The sequence below is a fragment of the Mustelus asterias genome, chromosome 1, assembly GCF_964213995.1.
Source record: "Mustelus asterias chromosome 1, sMusAst1.hap1.1, whole genome shotgun sequence".
In the NCBI taxonomy this organism is placed as follows: Eukaryota; Metazoa; Chordata; class Chondrichthyes; order Carcharhiniformes; family Triakidae; genus Mustelus; species Mustelus asterias.
In genome coordinates, this window is record NC_135801.1 from 19,804,198 (window position 1) to 19,820,571 (window position 16,374).

The 16,374-nt window shown below is 43.8% G+C and overlaps 1 protein-coding gene across 7 annotated transcripts in view; it reads right to left on the reverse strand.

The window, feature by feature from the left end:
- LOC144491975 (janus kinase and microtubule-interacting protein 1-like) overlaps nucleotides 1-16,374 on the reverse strand; it is a 329,706-nt gene that overhangs the window by 199,680 nt on the left and 113,652 nt on the right. For 3 of the 7 annotated variants that reach the window (XM_078210197.1, XM_078210204.1, XM_078210199.1), the window contains exons 1-2: nucleotides 13,230-13,491; nucleotides 4,618-4,715 (exon numbers count right to left, since the gene is read on the reverse strand). The gene's annotated coding sequence lies outside the window, so the exon portion shown is untranslated. Of the gene's footprint in view, nucleotides 1-4,617; nucleotides 4,716-13,229; nucleotides 13,492-13,766; nucleotides 13,902-16,374 lie in introns of those variants that run through there. The other 4 variants (XM_078210202.1, XM_078210200.1, XM_078210198.1 and 1 more) reach the window with 2 other exon arrangements.

Below are 16,374 nucleotides of genomic sequence, written 5' to 3' on the forward strand. Positions count from 1 at the left end.
CTGTGCTTGTCTCAGCTTTGTACCCACCTCTTGCTCACTTCAGATCCCATGCTCTAAGAGGGTATTTTTTAAAATTCATTTATGGGATGTGAGCATCACTGGCTAAGCCAGTATTTATTGCCCAAACCTTGTTGCCCTTGAGAAGTTGGTGGTGAGCTGCCTTCTTGATCCACTGCAGATCTTGGTGTAGATCCACCCACTGTGCTGTTAGGGAGGTAATTCCAGGATTTCGAACCAATGGCAGTGAAGGAACAGTGATATATTTCCAAATCAGAATGGTGAGTGATTTGGAGAGGAATATTCAGGTGGTGGTGTTCTCAGGTATCTGCTGCTCTCGTCCTTCTAGATGGTAGTGGTCATGGGTTTGGGAGGTGCTGCCTAAGGAACATTGGTGAGTTCCTGCAGTGCATCTTTTGGATGGTACACATGGCTGCCACTGTTCATCAGTGATGGAGGGATTGAATGTTTTATGGAAGGGATAGAAATCAAGTGGGCTGCTTTGTCCTAGATGCTGTCAAGCTTCTTGAGTGTTGTAGGAGTTGCACTCATCCAGACAAGTGAGGAGTATTCCATCGCACTCTTGACTTGTGCCTTGTAGATGGTGGACAGGCTTTGGGGAGTCGTGGGGTGAGTTACTCACCACAGGGTTCCCTTGCCCTGTTCTGGCAGTCCAGTTCAGTTTCTAGTCAATGATAACACCCAGGATGCTGACAGTGGGGGATTTAGCAATGGTAATGCCATTGAATGTCAAGGGGCAATGGTTAGATCCTCTCTTGTTGGAGATGGTCATTGCCTGGCTCTTGTGTGGTGTGAATGTTACTTGCCACTTGTCAGCCCAAGCCTGGATATTGTCCAGTTCTTGCTGCATTTGGACATGGACTGCTTCATTATCCGAAGAATCATAAATGATGCTGAACACTGTGCAGTCATCAGCGAACATCCCCACCTCTGACCTTATGATGGAAGGAAGGTCATTGATGAAGCAGCAGAAGATGGTTGGGCCTAGGACACTGCCTTGAGGAAGTCCTGCAGTGTTGTCCACAACCATTGAACCCGCTGGTAGGGGCTTGGGAGAATTGCGCCCTTAATTTGTGTCAAGGAATTTTAGAGAACCAACGAAGGTCAGTATAAATATTTAGAGCCAGGATAGTGAATGGACAAAATAGCAAAGTTATATAATGATGCACGCTGCTGAACCTATCCACCATACCAGCAATGGCTGATAGGAATTCCGTAAACTTATACTTGCAGTAAAGTGTGAGACTTACAAAAGAATGCCAGTCACAGAATTGGGGCAATAATGCTGTTGTTTTAGGTGAGGGGACTAGGTTGCTGCCACCATGCTGCGCCAATCACAATGAGAACACTACATCCTGTCAATGTGTATCAAAGGGGGCGTTAAACTAATGCCATCTGCTTCTTTGAGCAGTTCAAAGACATAATTGAAAGAGCGGGGAGTTCTCCTGCTACAATCAGCCAATATTTCAACCGCAATCATCAAACATGGATTAAATAGTCACTGATTTCCTTCGCTGCTTGTGAGACTCTGCTGTGCATTAATTGGGCTGATGTCTGTCTGCACGCCAACAGTGCCTACACATGAAGGGAACTTTCCACTCTGAAGTAACTTGGGGATGCATCAGAAGTGGAAGCTCTCCTCGGCTAAAGTGCGGGAGACCTGGTGCAGGTTTTACAGTCTGCCCTTGCTTTTTGTACAAGCCATTTATTCCAATAAAGTTGGTGATGATTAATTCCATCCTGTTTGGTTTTGCCTGGATGTACAATATCAACGAGAGAGGCAGCACGCATTGAATGAAAATCAGCACCATCTGTACCAAAATCCCAGTGGTTCAAAAGTCTGCAGCCAGAAATCCTATTGGGTCACTCCATCAGCAGGAGAACGGTCAAGTGGACCCAAGTACAGAACCTGTCCCAAATTACTGCCTTGGATTAATGTGCACACTTGGGCAGGTAGTTTGTTTATTTTTATTAATGTCACAAGTAGGCTTACATTAACACTGCTGTGAAGTTACTGCGAAAATCACTGAGTCACCACACTCTGGCACCTGTTCGGGTACACTGAGGGAGAATTTAGCATGCCAATGCACCTAATCAGCATGACTTTTGGACTGTGGGAGGAAACTGGAGCACCCAGAGGAAACCCATGCAGACACGGGGAGAACGTGCAGACTTTGCACAGACAGTGACCCAAGCCAGGAATGGAACCCAGGTCCCTGGCGTTGTGAGTGCTAACCATTGTGCCACCATGCCACCCATTAGCTTGAACCTGGAAAGACACAACAAACATGCTTAACCTGACAAAGGAAAGGGAAGACAGTGAGGGCCCCTCTCAACCATGGAGTATTTGAAACCAAAAAGCTCCTCAAACATTATTGGGACAATTCTTGGCAGGTTATTGAACTCTTCCTTAAAACCATTAGCGCTTCACAAGTTCTGGGGGCTATCCTGTCGTTCTTCGCATGTGGGAGTTCCCTCAGCTAGCTAAGAGAAGACAGGTGAAATTCCTAAGATGGTCTGGTTTAAAAGGGGTTTGTACTTGGAGAACTGCTCATGTCCTCAATCGGAAAGTCACTTTGGAGTGCAAACAGAGCGGAATCCACAGTTCCCCACCCTGATCAGTGATCCACTATGTGCCTAGGGTCAGACTGGAATTTCAGAACACTGCACCTTCAAGCTGAAGAACAGGGAACAATGACATTTTCTTCACCATTCGGAGATTACTGACCAAGATGGATAGTATCTGCAGCGATTTTATTTGCATGACTTAAATGCAAGCAACATCTAATTTGGTACGGAATTGGTGCAATCTCCAAATACTTCCACTGTCTATAACGAGGACCAAAAAATTAATTGTGCGCCCATGTGTTTTATTAGCTTTTGCATCCTTTTGTTCAAAAGCTCCAGTCAGCAAGAAACACAGATCCATTTTTTAAAAAATGTTAACAACCTCAATAAATTATTTATTGCATCAGGATTGGATAGCTTTGAAACCTGGGAGATTTCTATGCTTTAAAATTCAGTTGGTAGTTTGGACAAGGGAATTGATAATACCAGCCAGTTTGGAAGGAGATTTTGTGCATTAACCACTCAACTGTTATCCCTATGATCTTATAGCAGCTGCAAAGGTATAACAGCAATTTTTCACATTTCTAGATACCTTGTTAGCGGTGGGACTGGTTGAGAACTTAGGAAGTCAGCAGAACACATAAAATCTTTCCACATTATATAAATTCATCAACATATATTCAAACAGCAGATTACATTGAACCAATAATAAATTAAGCAAGGAGTGGGGTGTCTCCCGGGATAATTTAGATCGGGTGGTAAAGACGGCGTATGGCATGTTTGCCTGTATTGGTCGGGACATTGAGTACAAGAGTCAGGATGTCATGTTGCATCTCTATAAAACTTTGGTTAGGCTCCACTTAGAGTATTGTGTTTAATTCCAATCGCCACATTACAGGAAGGTGGATGTGGAGGCTTTGGAGAGGGTACAGAAAAGGTTGACCAGGATGCTGCCTGGATTAGACGGTATGAGCTATATGCAGAGGCTGGACAAACTAGGGTTATTTTCTCTGGAGCAGCAGAGGCAGGACCTCTGCTGTCACGGTCTTGAATCTCAGGGAAGACGTAAGGGTGTCCACAAAAGTGCCTGATGGGCACCTGACTCCGTAGGCCTCCCCCCAGTCCAGTTTGGAAGGAGATTTTGTGCTTTAATTGTATTGAATCGCTGTCTAACCACTCAACTATTATCCCTATGATCTTATAGCAGCTGCAAAGGTGCACCAGTTATTTTGCACATTTCTAGATACCTTGTTAGTGGTGAAACTGGTTCAGAACTTAGGAAGTCAGCAAAACACATAAAATCTTTCCACATTATATCAATTCATCAACGTATATTCAAACAGCAGATTACATTCAATCAACAATAAATTAAGCAAGGAGTGGGGTGTCTCCCGGGACAATTTAGATAGGGTAGTAAAGAAAGTGTATGGCATGTTTGCCTTTATTGGTCAGGGCATTGAGTACAAGAGTCAGGATATTATGTTGCATCTCTATAAAACTGTGGTTAGGCCGCCCTAAGAGTATTGCGTTCAATTCTGGTTGCCACATTACAGGAAGAATGTGGAGGCTTTGGAGAGGGTGCAGAAAAGGTTGATCAGGATGCTGCCTGGATTAGAGGGTATGAGCTATTTGCATAGGCTGGACAAAAATAGGGTTTTTTTCTCTGGAGCGGCGGAGGCAGGACCCCCTGACCGCTGTCAGGGTCTTGAATCTCAGGGAAGGCCTAAGGGTGTCCTGAAAAGTGCCCGAAGGGCACCTGACTCTGTAGGCCTCCCCCCCACAGAACTGACGGGGTTTCCCGACCAGATTTCTGACCTGGGATCAGTAACCCTGTTGGCCTGACTAATTCCATCCCAAAATTGCAGTCCATCTCAATGCCTGCACACTGACGGCTGTATGACACAAAAAGTTTTCCACAAAATTTACACAGCATTTCTTGGCCAAGGCTTATTTGGCTATGTCAAAGGCTTATCACAGAGAATTCGGGTAATATTCCAATACCGCTGTCAGTTAATTCAGTCCCTCACTTACCAAAAGCAAACTTCCTCCATGGATTTTTCTTGGCCAACAGAGTTCCTAAGGGTTACTTCTTTTCTTCTTTCCCAACAAGTTCTTCTAGAATTCCATTTCTAAAAACAAGTTGGAATACAACATAACTGGTCAGTTGGTCGAGCGTTAATACTAATGTCCATAAAAAGGAGGCACGGCTTTCAAATACTATTCAATAAGACCACACAGATCTGGGGTAAGAAAATAACAATGTAGCTGAAAAGCACATTACAAGGATGCATAGAATGGAAAAATATAATATTTGATTCAAATCCTTTCCACTTGGTAACCAAAGAGCATAGACTTGTTGAAGAACAGATTCAACATTTCTTTTATTCATGGAATCCTAGAATCCCCACAGTGCAGAAGGAGGCCATTTGCCCCAGCGAGTCTGCACCGACTCTCTGAAAGAGCTACCAGACCCACTCCCCCCGCCCATCCCCATAATCCCACATATTCACCACACTAATCCCCCCTAACCTACACACCTAAGGCCGGAATTTTACCGCCTTGGCCGCTCCGATTCCGACTTGCAGAACGGAAAGCTCCGTTAGCCTCAGGCGGGATTTTATGATCTCGCCCAAGCGAGGTTGTAAAATTCCGCCCTAAGGAGAAATTAAGTATGACTAATCCACCTAACCTGCGCATCTTTGGACTGTGGGAGAAAACCGGAGCACCCGGAGGAAACCCACACAAACATGGGAAGGACGTGAAGACTCCACACAGACAATGACCCGAGGCCGAAATTGAACCTGGGTCCCTGGCGCTGTGAGGCAGCAGTGCGAACCACCATGCCTCCTGACTGCCACCTTATTGATCCCTGACTGAGCAGTAACATTCTACTACCTGTGAAGGTGTGCATTGGTAAATTTGGACTTACTTGCAATTCTCCATTTAAGGTTCTCCCCAGCTATCTGGTAAATCTGGGCTTACAGACCTCTCCTACCCAACATTAATCGTAGGATCAGAGACTTGCACCTTTCAGTGGGTAGGATCTATTATATCATTCCTTAGCTCCTTGGATTCAGTGCTCGTTGCCATAAGCGACATTTCAATTATAAAGATCGCACAAATCTGGACAGTGTTGTCCAAGGAGATTAAAACATTTCAACTCAGTTGGGTGTGGGATTCAAATGTGTGACTTGGGGGTTGGTAAGGTTGGTGGTCTTTTTCTCTTCTGGACAATCACTAATTCTTAATTTTAAAAGCTCTATGGCTGACCACTTTTAAAAAAGGTGAGGGAAGCCATCGCTTGCCTCAAAATACAACAACAAGCAATGTATATTTGACAGTGCATTCCATATTGGATGGTCCAAAGGCGTTTCATTTGATTTGATTTGATTTATTATTGTCACATGTATTGGTATAGAGTGAAAAGTATTGCTTCTTGCATGATATACAGACAAAGCATACCATTCATAGAGCACATAGGGCAGAAGGAAAGGAGCGGGTGCAGAATATAGTGTTACAGTTATAGCTAGGGTGTAGAGAAAGATCAACTTAATATATGATAGATAATTTCAAAGGTCTGATGGTAGCAGGGAAGAAGCTGTTCTTCACTTGGTCGGTACATGATCTCAGACTTTTGTATCTTTTTCCTGATGGAAGAAGATGGAATAGAGTATGTCTGGGATGCGTGGGGTCCTTGATTATGCTGGCTGCTTTCCTGAAGTGTAGAAGGAGTAAATGGATGGGAGGTTGGTTTGCGTGATGGGCTGGGCTATGCTCACAACCCTTTGTACAAATTTGATAGAGTTTTTTGAAGGGGTAACCAAGAAGGTAGATGAGGGCAGTGCAGTTGATGTTGTCTACATGGACTTTAGCAAGGTCTTTGACAAGGTACCGCATGGTAGGTTGTTGCAGAAGGTTAAATCTCACGGGATCAAGGGTGAGGTAGCTAAATGGATACAAAATTCGCTGGATGACAGGTGGTTGTAGAGGGTCGTTTTTCAAAGTGGAGACCTGTGACCAGCGGTGTGCCTCAGGGATCGGTGCTGGGTCCACTGTTATTTGTCATTTATATTAATGAGTTGGATGAGAATATAGGAGGCATGGTTAGTAAGTTTGCAGATGACATCAAGATTGGTGGCAGAGTGGACAGTGAAGAAGGTTATCTTGGATTGCAACGGGGTCTTGATCAATTGGGTCAGTGGGCTGACGAATGGCAGATGGAGTTTAATTTAGATAAATGCAAGGTAATGCATTTTGGTAGATTGAACCAAGGCAGGACTTACTCAGTTAATGGTAGGGCATTGGGAAGAGTTATAGAACAAAGAGATCTAGGGGTACATGTTCTTGCTCCTTGAAAGTGGAGACACAGGCGGATGGAGTGGTGAAGAAAGCATTCATCATGCTTGGATTCATTGGTCAGAACATGGAATACAGGAGTTGGAATGTCTTGTTGAAGTTGTACAAGACATTGGTAAGGCCACATTTGGAATACTGTGTGCAATTCTGGTCACCCTATGGAAAGGATATTATTAAACTAGGAAGAGTACAGAAAAGATTTACTAGGATGCTACCAGGATTTGATGGTTTGAGTTATAAGGAGAGGCTGGATAGACTGGGGCTTTTTTCTCTGGAGTGTAGGAGACTGAGGTGTGATTTTATAGAGGTCTATAAAATGATGAGGGACATAGATCAGCTAGATAGTCAAGATCTTTTCCCAAAGATAGGGGAGTCTAAAACTAGAGGGCATAGGTTTAAGGTGAGAGGGGAGAGATACAAAAGTGTCCAGAGGAGCAATTTTTTCACACAGAGAGTGGTGAGTGTCTGGAACAAGCTGCCAGAGGTAGTAGTAGAGGTTGGTACAATTTGTCTTTTAAAAAGCATTTGGACTGTTACGTGGGTAAAATGGGCATAGACGGATATGGGCCAACCGCGAGCAATTGGGACTAGCTTAGGGGCTTAAAAAAGGGACGGCATGGACAAGTTGGGCCGAAGGGCCTGTTTCCATGCTGTAAATCTCTATGACTCTATGTAGTTTCTTGCAGTCTTGGTCAGAGCAGGAGCCATCCCAAACTGTAAACAAAGTAAGTTGGCAAACCACATAAGGAAGCATAAAGGTAAGAAACACCTTTAATTAAGTCCAATATTTTCTCTGTGACTCTGTCAGTTAGCCGAGGGTTGTAGATTGCTCCCCATTGTCAGGTAGCCAATGCTCTGAGCAGGGACTAACCAGTCAAGACCACTGCCATGGGTCAGGGCACACAGGTTAATGGTTTTCTCAAGTCATGAATCTCAACTAATAACTTGTGGGACTGACAAAATGACTTGCTTGTGGGCAGTGGATACATGTTAGACTATCAGATCCACACAGTGATCACGTGTGAGGGTGAAGACAGTGAATTGGTGTTAGCCAATTGGTCATCCATTATACACCTACAGTACAACAAGAAGGAAAATCCAATAGGCTACATAACTAGCAGCCAAGCTGCTACTGCCAGCTTTGCAAATGCATTAAAGTTGAAAATAACCCAATCTTATTTCGTCATTAGCTTACTGATAGTGTTTTTATTACAATATCTAAACAGGTAACATGGAACAGGTTTTCTCTGTGACTTAATAAATATATTAAAATCAATTCTACTGCACTGGGGAAGATTTCAACGCAGGGCACCCAACATTAACAGGACGGGCACTGTATAGCACTTAGACAGCTGTTGACACCAGCCACCCCACCACTGACATTCCTAAAGAGCCATGATGTGGAGATGCCAGCGTTGGACTGGGGTGGGCACAGTAAGAAGTCTCACAACACCAGGTTAAAGTCCAGCAGGTTTATTTGATAGCACAAGCCACTAGCTTTTGGAGCGTTGCCCCTTCATCAGGAGAGTGAGAGTTCTGTTCACAAACAGGGCATATAAAGACACAAGCTCAATTTACAAAACAATGGTTGGAATGCGAGTCTTTACAGGTAATCAAGTCTTAAAGGTACAGACAATGTGAGTGGAGAGAGGGTTAAGCACAGGTTAAAGAGATGTGTATTGTCTCCAGCCAGGACAGTTAGTGAGATTTTGCAAGCCCAGGCAATGAATGAACACCGCTCGACAATCACCAGGCAAGAGTGTTCTCTTCCTGTTGGCGAACACTTCAGCGGTCACAGGCATTCGGCCTCTGATCTTTGGGTAAGCGTTCTCCAAGGCAGCCTTCATGACACACGACAACGCAGAGTCGCTGAGCAGAGACTGATAGCCAAGTTCTGCACACATGAGGACGGCCTCAACCAGGATCTTGGGTTCATGTCACACTATCTGTAACCCCCACGACTTGCCTGGGCTTGCAAAATCTCACTAACTGTCCTGGCTGGAGACAATACACATCTCTTTAACCTGTGCTTAACCCTCTCTCCACTCACATTGTCTGTACCTTTAAGACTTGATTACCTGTAAAGACTCACATTCCAACCATTGTTTTGTAAATTGAGTTTGTGTCTTTATATGCCCTGTTTGTGAACAGAACTCCCACTCACCTGATGAAGGGGCATCGCTCTGAAAGCTCGTGGCTTGTGCTATCAAATAAACCTGGTGGACTTTAACCTGGTGTTGTGAGACTTCTTACTGTATTCCTAAAGAAGCCTTTCCAGGGCACCCAGCTGCTTCAGGTGGTAATAAGCAAATTGGGGCTGCATGACATACACAGGACACCGATTCCTGTTCTGGAAGAGGACAGCAAGGAGGGTGCACTGTGCATGCCTTGCACAGTCTAACAAGTGGCAGAACTGAAAAGCTTCCACGGTGATTGCATTTAAATTATTTTTGATCCTCTGACCCCAGCTGCCTTGCTTTCCTACCCGGGACTGCCCAATATTAGGACCAGCCCAAATACAGTGAGCTGAAGAGGGATGCGGATCAGACAGCCACATCTTACGGGTTATAGCTAAATGAGACCACTTTTCATAGAATAGTAGAGCACAGAAGGCGGCCATTCAGCCCATCGAGACTGCCCCAGCTCTATCTCAGAGCAATCTTGTTAATCCATCACACTGATCTTTCCCCAAACCCAGTAACTATTTATTCAATTCCAATTTCCAAATGTACCCAATTTTTAATGCTTACTGTTAAATCTTTGACCACCAGTCTATTAAGCAGTGCATTCCAAATCCTAACCAGTCGTTGCAGAGAAATGTTTTCCTCTTGTTACCTCTGGCTTTTTTAACAATGACCTTAAATCTGTGATACCTGTTATCCACCCTTCAACCACTGGAAGCAGTCTCTCTCCATTTACTCTATTTAAACCCTTGATGGTTTTAAACATCTCTATCAAATCCCTCCTTAGTCTTCTCCGCTCTGGGAGAAGAATTCCAGTTTCTCCAATCTACCTACGGAACGGTAACTTCCTATATGAGCCATCAGCCCTCATGCTGCCCAAACACTGAAGTCTACGGTTATGTAAAGCAATATCTCTGTGTGACTAGTCACATGATGTACTGTGACATCACCAGAGACGTTTGTTGGTTTTTACCTCCTTTTCCACGTTGGACTTCAATCTGGCAACATCTTGTAAATAAATCTGCGTTGAGTTGGTTCAAAACCCACAGTGTGGCATCTTATCATCTTTTGTCTTGTTCGTACTAACAAGTCAAAACATCTAATATATAACATCTACCCCAACGGGGTTTGGTTTGTTAAGGCCCAGACCAGAAATTCCAAGGTATATTGTGAACTTTAATGACAGCGCTTGACATAAACGCTGCATTTGACAAATGTGGCATGAAGAAGCCCTAGCAAACCTGGAGTCAATGGGGATCAAAAACAATCTCAATACCAACTCCATACAACACACAACAAAACTCCTAATGCCTCACTTTACCAACATCCTCTGGGCCTTTTATCTCATCCTAGATGTTGAATGAATGAAAAATATGAAGACCACCTGGAAGATTGGCCTATGCACTGAGTGCAAATGCACACAGGCCACTCAGAATCATTGACAATTGATCTTTAAATGGGCTTACTTGGCTGTTTAACTGTTAACTGTCGCAATTGTTTACAATTTACATAGATGATTTGGAGTTGGGGACCAAGTGTACTGTGTCAAAATTTGCAGATGACACTAAGATGAGTGGCAGAGCAAAGTGTGCAAAGGACACTGAAAGTCTGCAAAGGAATATAGATAGCCTAAGTGAGGGTCTGGCAGATGGAGTAGTGTTGGTAAATGTGAGGTTATCTATTTTGGTAGGAATAGCAGCAAAATGGACTATTATTTAAATAGTAAAAAATTGCAGCATGCTGCTGAGCAGAGGGATCTGGGTGTCCTTGCGCATAAATCACAAAAAGTTGGTTTGCAGGTGCAACGGATAATTAGGAAGGCAAATGGAATTTTGTTCTTCATTGCTAGAGGGATGGAGTTTAGAGACAGGGAGGCTGAGTTGCAGCTGTGTAGGGTGTTGGTGGGGCCGCACCTGAGGTGCTGTGTGCAGTTCTGGTCTCCTTACTTGAGAAAGAATATACTGGCACTTGAAGGGGTACAGAGGAGTTTCACTAGGTTGATTCCGAGTTGAGAGGGTTGGCTTATGAGGAGAGACTGAGTAGACTGGGGCTATACTCATTGGAATTCAGAAGAATGAAGGGAGATCTTCTAGAAACATATTAGATTATGAAAGGAATAGATAAGATAGAAGCAGGGAAGTTGTTTCTACTGGCAGGTGAAACCAGAACTAGGGGCATGGCCTCAAAATAAAGGGGAGCAGATTTAGGACTTAGTTGAGGAGGAACTTCTTCACCCAAAGGGGTTGTGAATCTGTGGAATTCCCTGCCCAGTGAAGCAGTTGAGGCTACCTCATTGAATGTTTTTAAGGCAAGGATAGATAAATTTTTGAACAGTAAAGGAATTAATGGTTATGGTGAGCGGGCGGGTAAACGGAGCTGAGTCCATGAAAAGATCAGCCATGATCTTATTCAATGGCGGAGCAGGCTCGAGGGGCCAGATGGCCTACTCCTGCTCCGAGTTCTTATGTTCTAATGACAGGCGCGATCCCACCTTCCACATGCACCTGCCAATTGAAATTGAAAGTTAGCCTAGGCCCTAACTTTTATATTTGATTTTGGCGCTAGGGTGAGCATAAGATGTTTCACTCCAAGTATGATTCCAGTGACCCACTGGGAAGCTTTTATCAAAACAAACTTTATTTAAGGATGCAGTTAGAATATAACAAAAAGCATTAGCATAAATTTTACCAATTAAAATATTTAAACATGACAACGCATATTTCTTAATAGCTAGCTATCTCTGTTGTTCCAATTTTAAACAATATTCCCATAGACATGTACCCTTCTTCAGAATTAGTTAGTACAAATAATCAACAATATTCATGTGGCACTAGATTTCCAGCCTTTTAACACTTCTGGACACACATTCTGGACAGAGATCCAGACAGGAGTTTCTAGAGAAGGATATACCCTCAAAACAGCAGAACTTCAGAGAAGTAACTCTCATCTCTGGCAGCTCCAAGTCTCCAGACTTTGAAGAGGGGAAAAGAGAGGCCCTGCTCCCTCTCAACTTAAAAGCTGCATCTAAACTGAAACTAAGCTTAAATTCTCGGTGTAAGCCTAATTCCACCCAGTCATATGACCATACCTGTCAATCAATCAATGTGGGGAGCCAATGGCCTAGTGGTGTTATTACTAGACTATTAATCCAGAAACTCAGCAAATGTTCTGGGGCCCTGGGTTTGAATCCCGCCATGGCAGCTGGTGGAATTTGAATTCAATAAAAAAATATTTGGAATTAAGAATCTACTGATAACCATGAAACCAATGTCGATTGTCGTGAAAACCCATCTGGATCACTAATGTCCTTTAAGGAAGGAAATCTGCCGTCCTTACCTGGTCTGGCCTACATGTGACTCCAGAGCCACAGCAATGTGGTTGACTCTCAACTGCCCTCTGGACAAGGGCAATTAGGGATGGGCAATAAATGCTGGCCAGCCAGTGATGCCAGTGTCCCATGAGTGAATAAAAAAAAAGTCCTATTCTGCAAAACCCCAGGGAAACTCCCTAAAAACAACAGAATGGCATGAGTCCAGATTAAAACAAACATTCTAGTAATTGAGAACAATTATGCTGGTGCAGTAACAATACGGGAATGTATGGCTCCAAGTGCTACAACAGCTCTTACACAAGAACATGACTCAAACAACCTTCTTAAAGGCACAGTATCGTCACAGGCCACCCACCCATTTTATACTTACATCTGAGCAATGTGGCACTCAGTAGCACCATTCACGTTCCAGCTCTTCCCCAATTTATTATATTCTCACAATTAATACCATGTTTAGAGTCACACCAAAGCCATGCAGGTCCTTCAGCACTCAACCGAGACTCAGAAGAAACAATCTTGTACACGGGATGTGTCGAGAGATGGGGGAAGAGGGTGGTGTAGTGGCAACGTCACTGGACTCACAATGCAGAGACCTAAACTAATCCTCTAGTGATCCAAATCCCACAATGGCAGCTCGATGGAATTTAAATTCAATCAATTATAACATCTGGAATTGTAAGTTGGTGACTCTCAAACTATCATCGATTGCCATTAAAAAAAAAACTCATCTAGTTCACTAACAGCTTTTAGGGAAGGAAATCTGCCATCCTTACCTGGCCTGGCCTGACTCCACACCTGCAGCAATATATTTGACTGTTCTCTGAAACAGCCTAGTGAGGTCCTCAGTTCAAAGGCAATGAGAAACGGGCAACAAACGCCGGCCTTGCCAGTGACATCCGCATCCCATGAAAGAATTAAGCAAAGTAAAACGAGCTTGGCCGTGAATAACTCCAACAAGAAAAACAGTAATTTTCTCCCACGACAGAAAACATAAACTGACGCTAAACATTTCTTTGGTTCAGGAAACAAAAGCTCACTAATTATCAGACAGTAACACATGTCGCTCTGTCATTCTCCAGACGTGTTAAACCAGCGCCAAAGAAATATGTTGCTGCAACAATAAAAAAATAGTAGTTATCCTGCCAACTGCTCGAGTGCGACACCGATAACATTGTAACACAATGTTTAGATTATTTTACAAACACTATATAGAGAAAGTACCGTGAGCACTTGTCACTTTACTGTTGCAACAAAGCATATTTAACATCAAAATATATAAGTTGCATAATGTGCGAGGCTTATCAGCTCACCACACATTAGGAGGTCTCATATTTTTTTCTCTTTCTGCTTGACAACGGGTCGATATTGTTATCTTTCTGAAAACAACTGCCCCTCGTCCGATCATTTTGTACTCCAACCGCATTTTATTGCTACTGGTTGGCTCTGGGCTTCTCACAGATGTTCGCCGCCCTTTCCCTGTGTATGTGTCACTGAGCAGTAAACAATTTCGGGCAGGCTGTTCCCCACCAGGCCAGCAGTCGTGACTGTAAGTGTTGGTCTGGGCCCGAGCTAATGTACGCATGGCACTGAATTTTTATGAGGACGGAGGATTGTGATGGGGACGCGGCAGTCGAGACAAGGCAAACAAATCAAAGTAGATGTCTCACAGCGTGTGTATCGGAATGACTGTCAGGATTATTATGACAGTTCAGCCTGCTGCTCTTTATTTCAGTAAGAAGTTTAACAACACCAGGTTAAAGTCCAACAGGTTTATTTGGTAGCAAAAGCCACACAAGCTCTTAATTTCGCCATGGCAAGTTGTCCTTCTGCAAAACCTGACTGGTTTCCTTTCACAGTCGTGAAAAGCAAAATAGTCCCTTTTAAAAATGTTTTAAGAACCTCTCTTTCACAAAGAAATGCAAGTAAGAAACGTTTGCATTTACATAAAACCCTCTCCTGCCTTTGAAATAATTACAGGATAAGTAATTTTGAAAAACTTAGGGCGCGACCTTACCAGATACACTCCCACTGCAGGGAGATTGGAGAATCATAGAATAGAATCATAGAATCCCTACAGTGCAGAAGGAGGCCATTCGGTCCATCGAGTCTGCACCAACCACAATCCCACCCAGGCCCTATCCCCATAGCCCGTCATATTTACCCTGCTAATCCCTCTGACACTAGGGTTTATTTAGCATGGCCAATCAACTTAACCCGCACATCTTTGGACTGTGGGAGGAAACCGGAGCACCCGGAGGAAACACATGCAGACACGGAGAGAACGTGCAAACTGCGCACGGACAGTGAGCCGGAATTGAACCCGGGTCCCTGGCGCTGTGAGGCAGCAGTGCTAACCACTGTGCCACCGTGCCTCCCCACAGTGTGAATCCGGCACCGATCCAAATCTCCGTTCACTGCAGTGGGATGGGAAAATCCCGCCAGCGTGAATGATTGTAATATTCCAGCCAATGTCTATTATTACGTGAACTACAACATTTTAGATCCAACAGGAATCAAGGGAGCATTTACTATTCTTACTCACAATTTGTAAACAGTCTACCCTTGCTGTGGGAAACATTGCAGCTCCGAGGTATCATATTCCTACTCAAAGGAGCTGAGATTAAGAACTACATGACCTCGCCTGGGGTATTAGCATCTTAGCGCCCTGTGCTAAAATAAAAGAAACATTTGCATTTACATAGCATCTTTCATTGCCACAGGGCATCCCAAAGCATTTTATAGTCAATGGAGTGTTTTTAAAGTCTAGCATTATAATTCCTGCAGAAGCCTATAACTTCAAACAAGAGATCTGAATTCCCAGTGAACAACCGCACAACTGTAACAAACAAACTAAAAGACCAAAACATTACCTAGTCGGTAATTAAAACTCTAAACTACAGAATCCTTATTAATGTTGTAACATGACTGATAATCCCGTGCCATCTACATATACTTTATACACGCTTCCCATGGGATTACAGTCTTTATAAGAAACAGTCCATACATTCGCTCACAACTTCCAATGAGTTTATGCCTTCCCATTTCTTAGTCATAACATCAAGTGGCCATTGGAAATCACTTCCCTCAGTTCTCAGAGAATTCCTGAACTGCCTACCAGCAGTAAGATGCACTCCAGCGATTCTTCCTCCCGGCCCTGCCTGGGCAGATCTTTCAGAGTCTTTAGATTGCCACAGGATGTGCGTCTTTGGCCAGAGACCGCCTTCCCTCCTATGTTCTGCGTGGTAACTTGCGGAGTATGCTCCTCTTTTCTGATCACATCATCTGTAGCCTTTTGACTCCATGAGACTTTTCACTTTCTATTTATTCTTTGCAGTATATTTAGGTCATAACTACAGCACACTGGATTTTGGAGGGGTGAATTTCTATCTCATGAAGGCTTTACTGTGTTTCTATTCAGGTCTAGGGCTGCCAACCTTGGTAATTCCTTTAGAAGCGTGATGGAGAATCCTCCATTGTACAATACAGGCTGAATGGGTAAGACTGAGTGAAGAAGCATTGGGTTGCAATGACTGGTGACCAGGAACTAACACCAAGAAATGTTTATTGATGATATTTGATGCGCGACAATCAAGCACGAGGTACAAGGCTTCAGCGATTGAAGGCTTTTATTGACAAACAATGGAACTATCTAACACGAGTACACCAATCCAGACTGGAGGGGTCCCGCCTGAGCAGAGGGTCTTATACCTCTCCCCAGGAGGCGGGGCCCGACCGGGATGTGCCATAACAACATCCACCACAGGTATATTAATCCCACAGTGTAAACACCCTAACCCAACAACATTATAACAACCCCCACAGTGGCAACACCCTAACCCAACAGTAACATTGGAATAACCCACAGTGGTAACCAACGATGGTTCACCACATTCACCCCTCCTTTAAAAACAAAGGCCG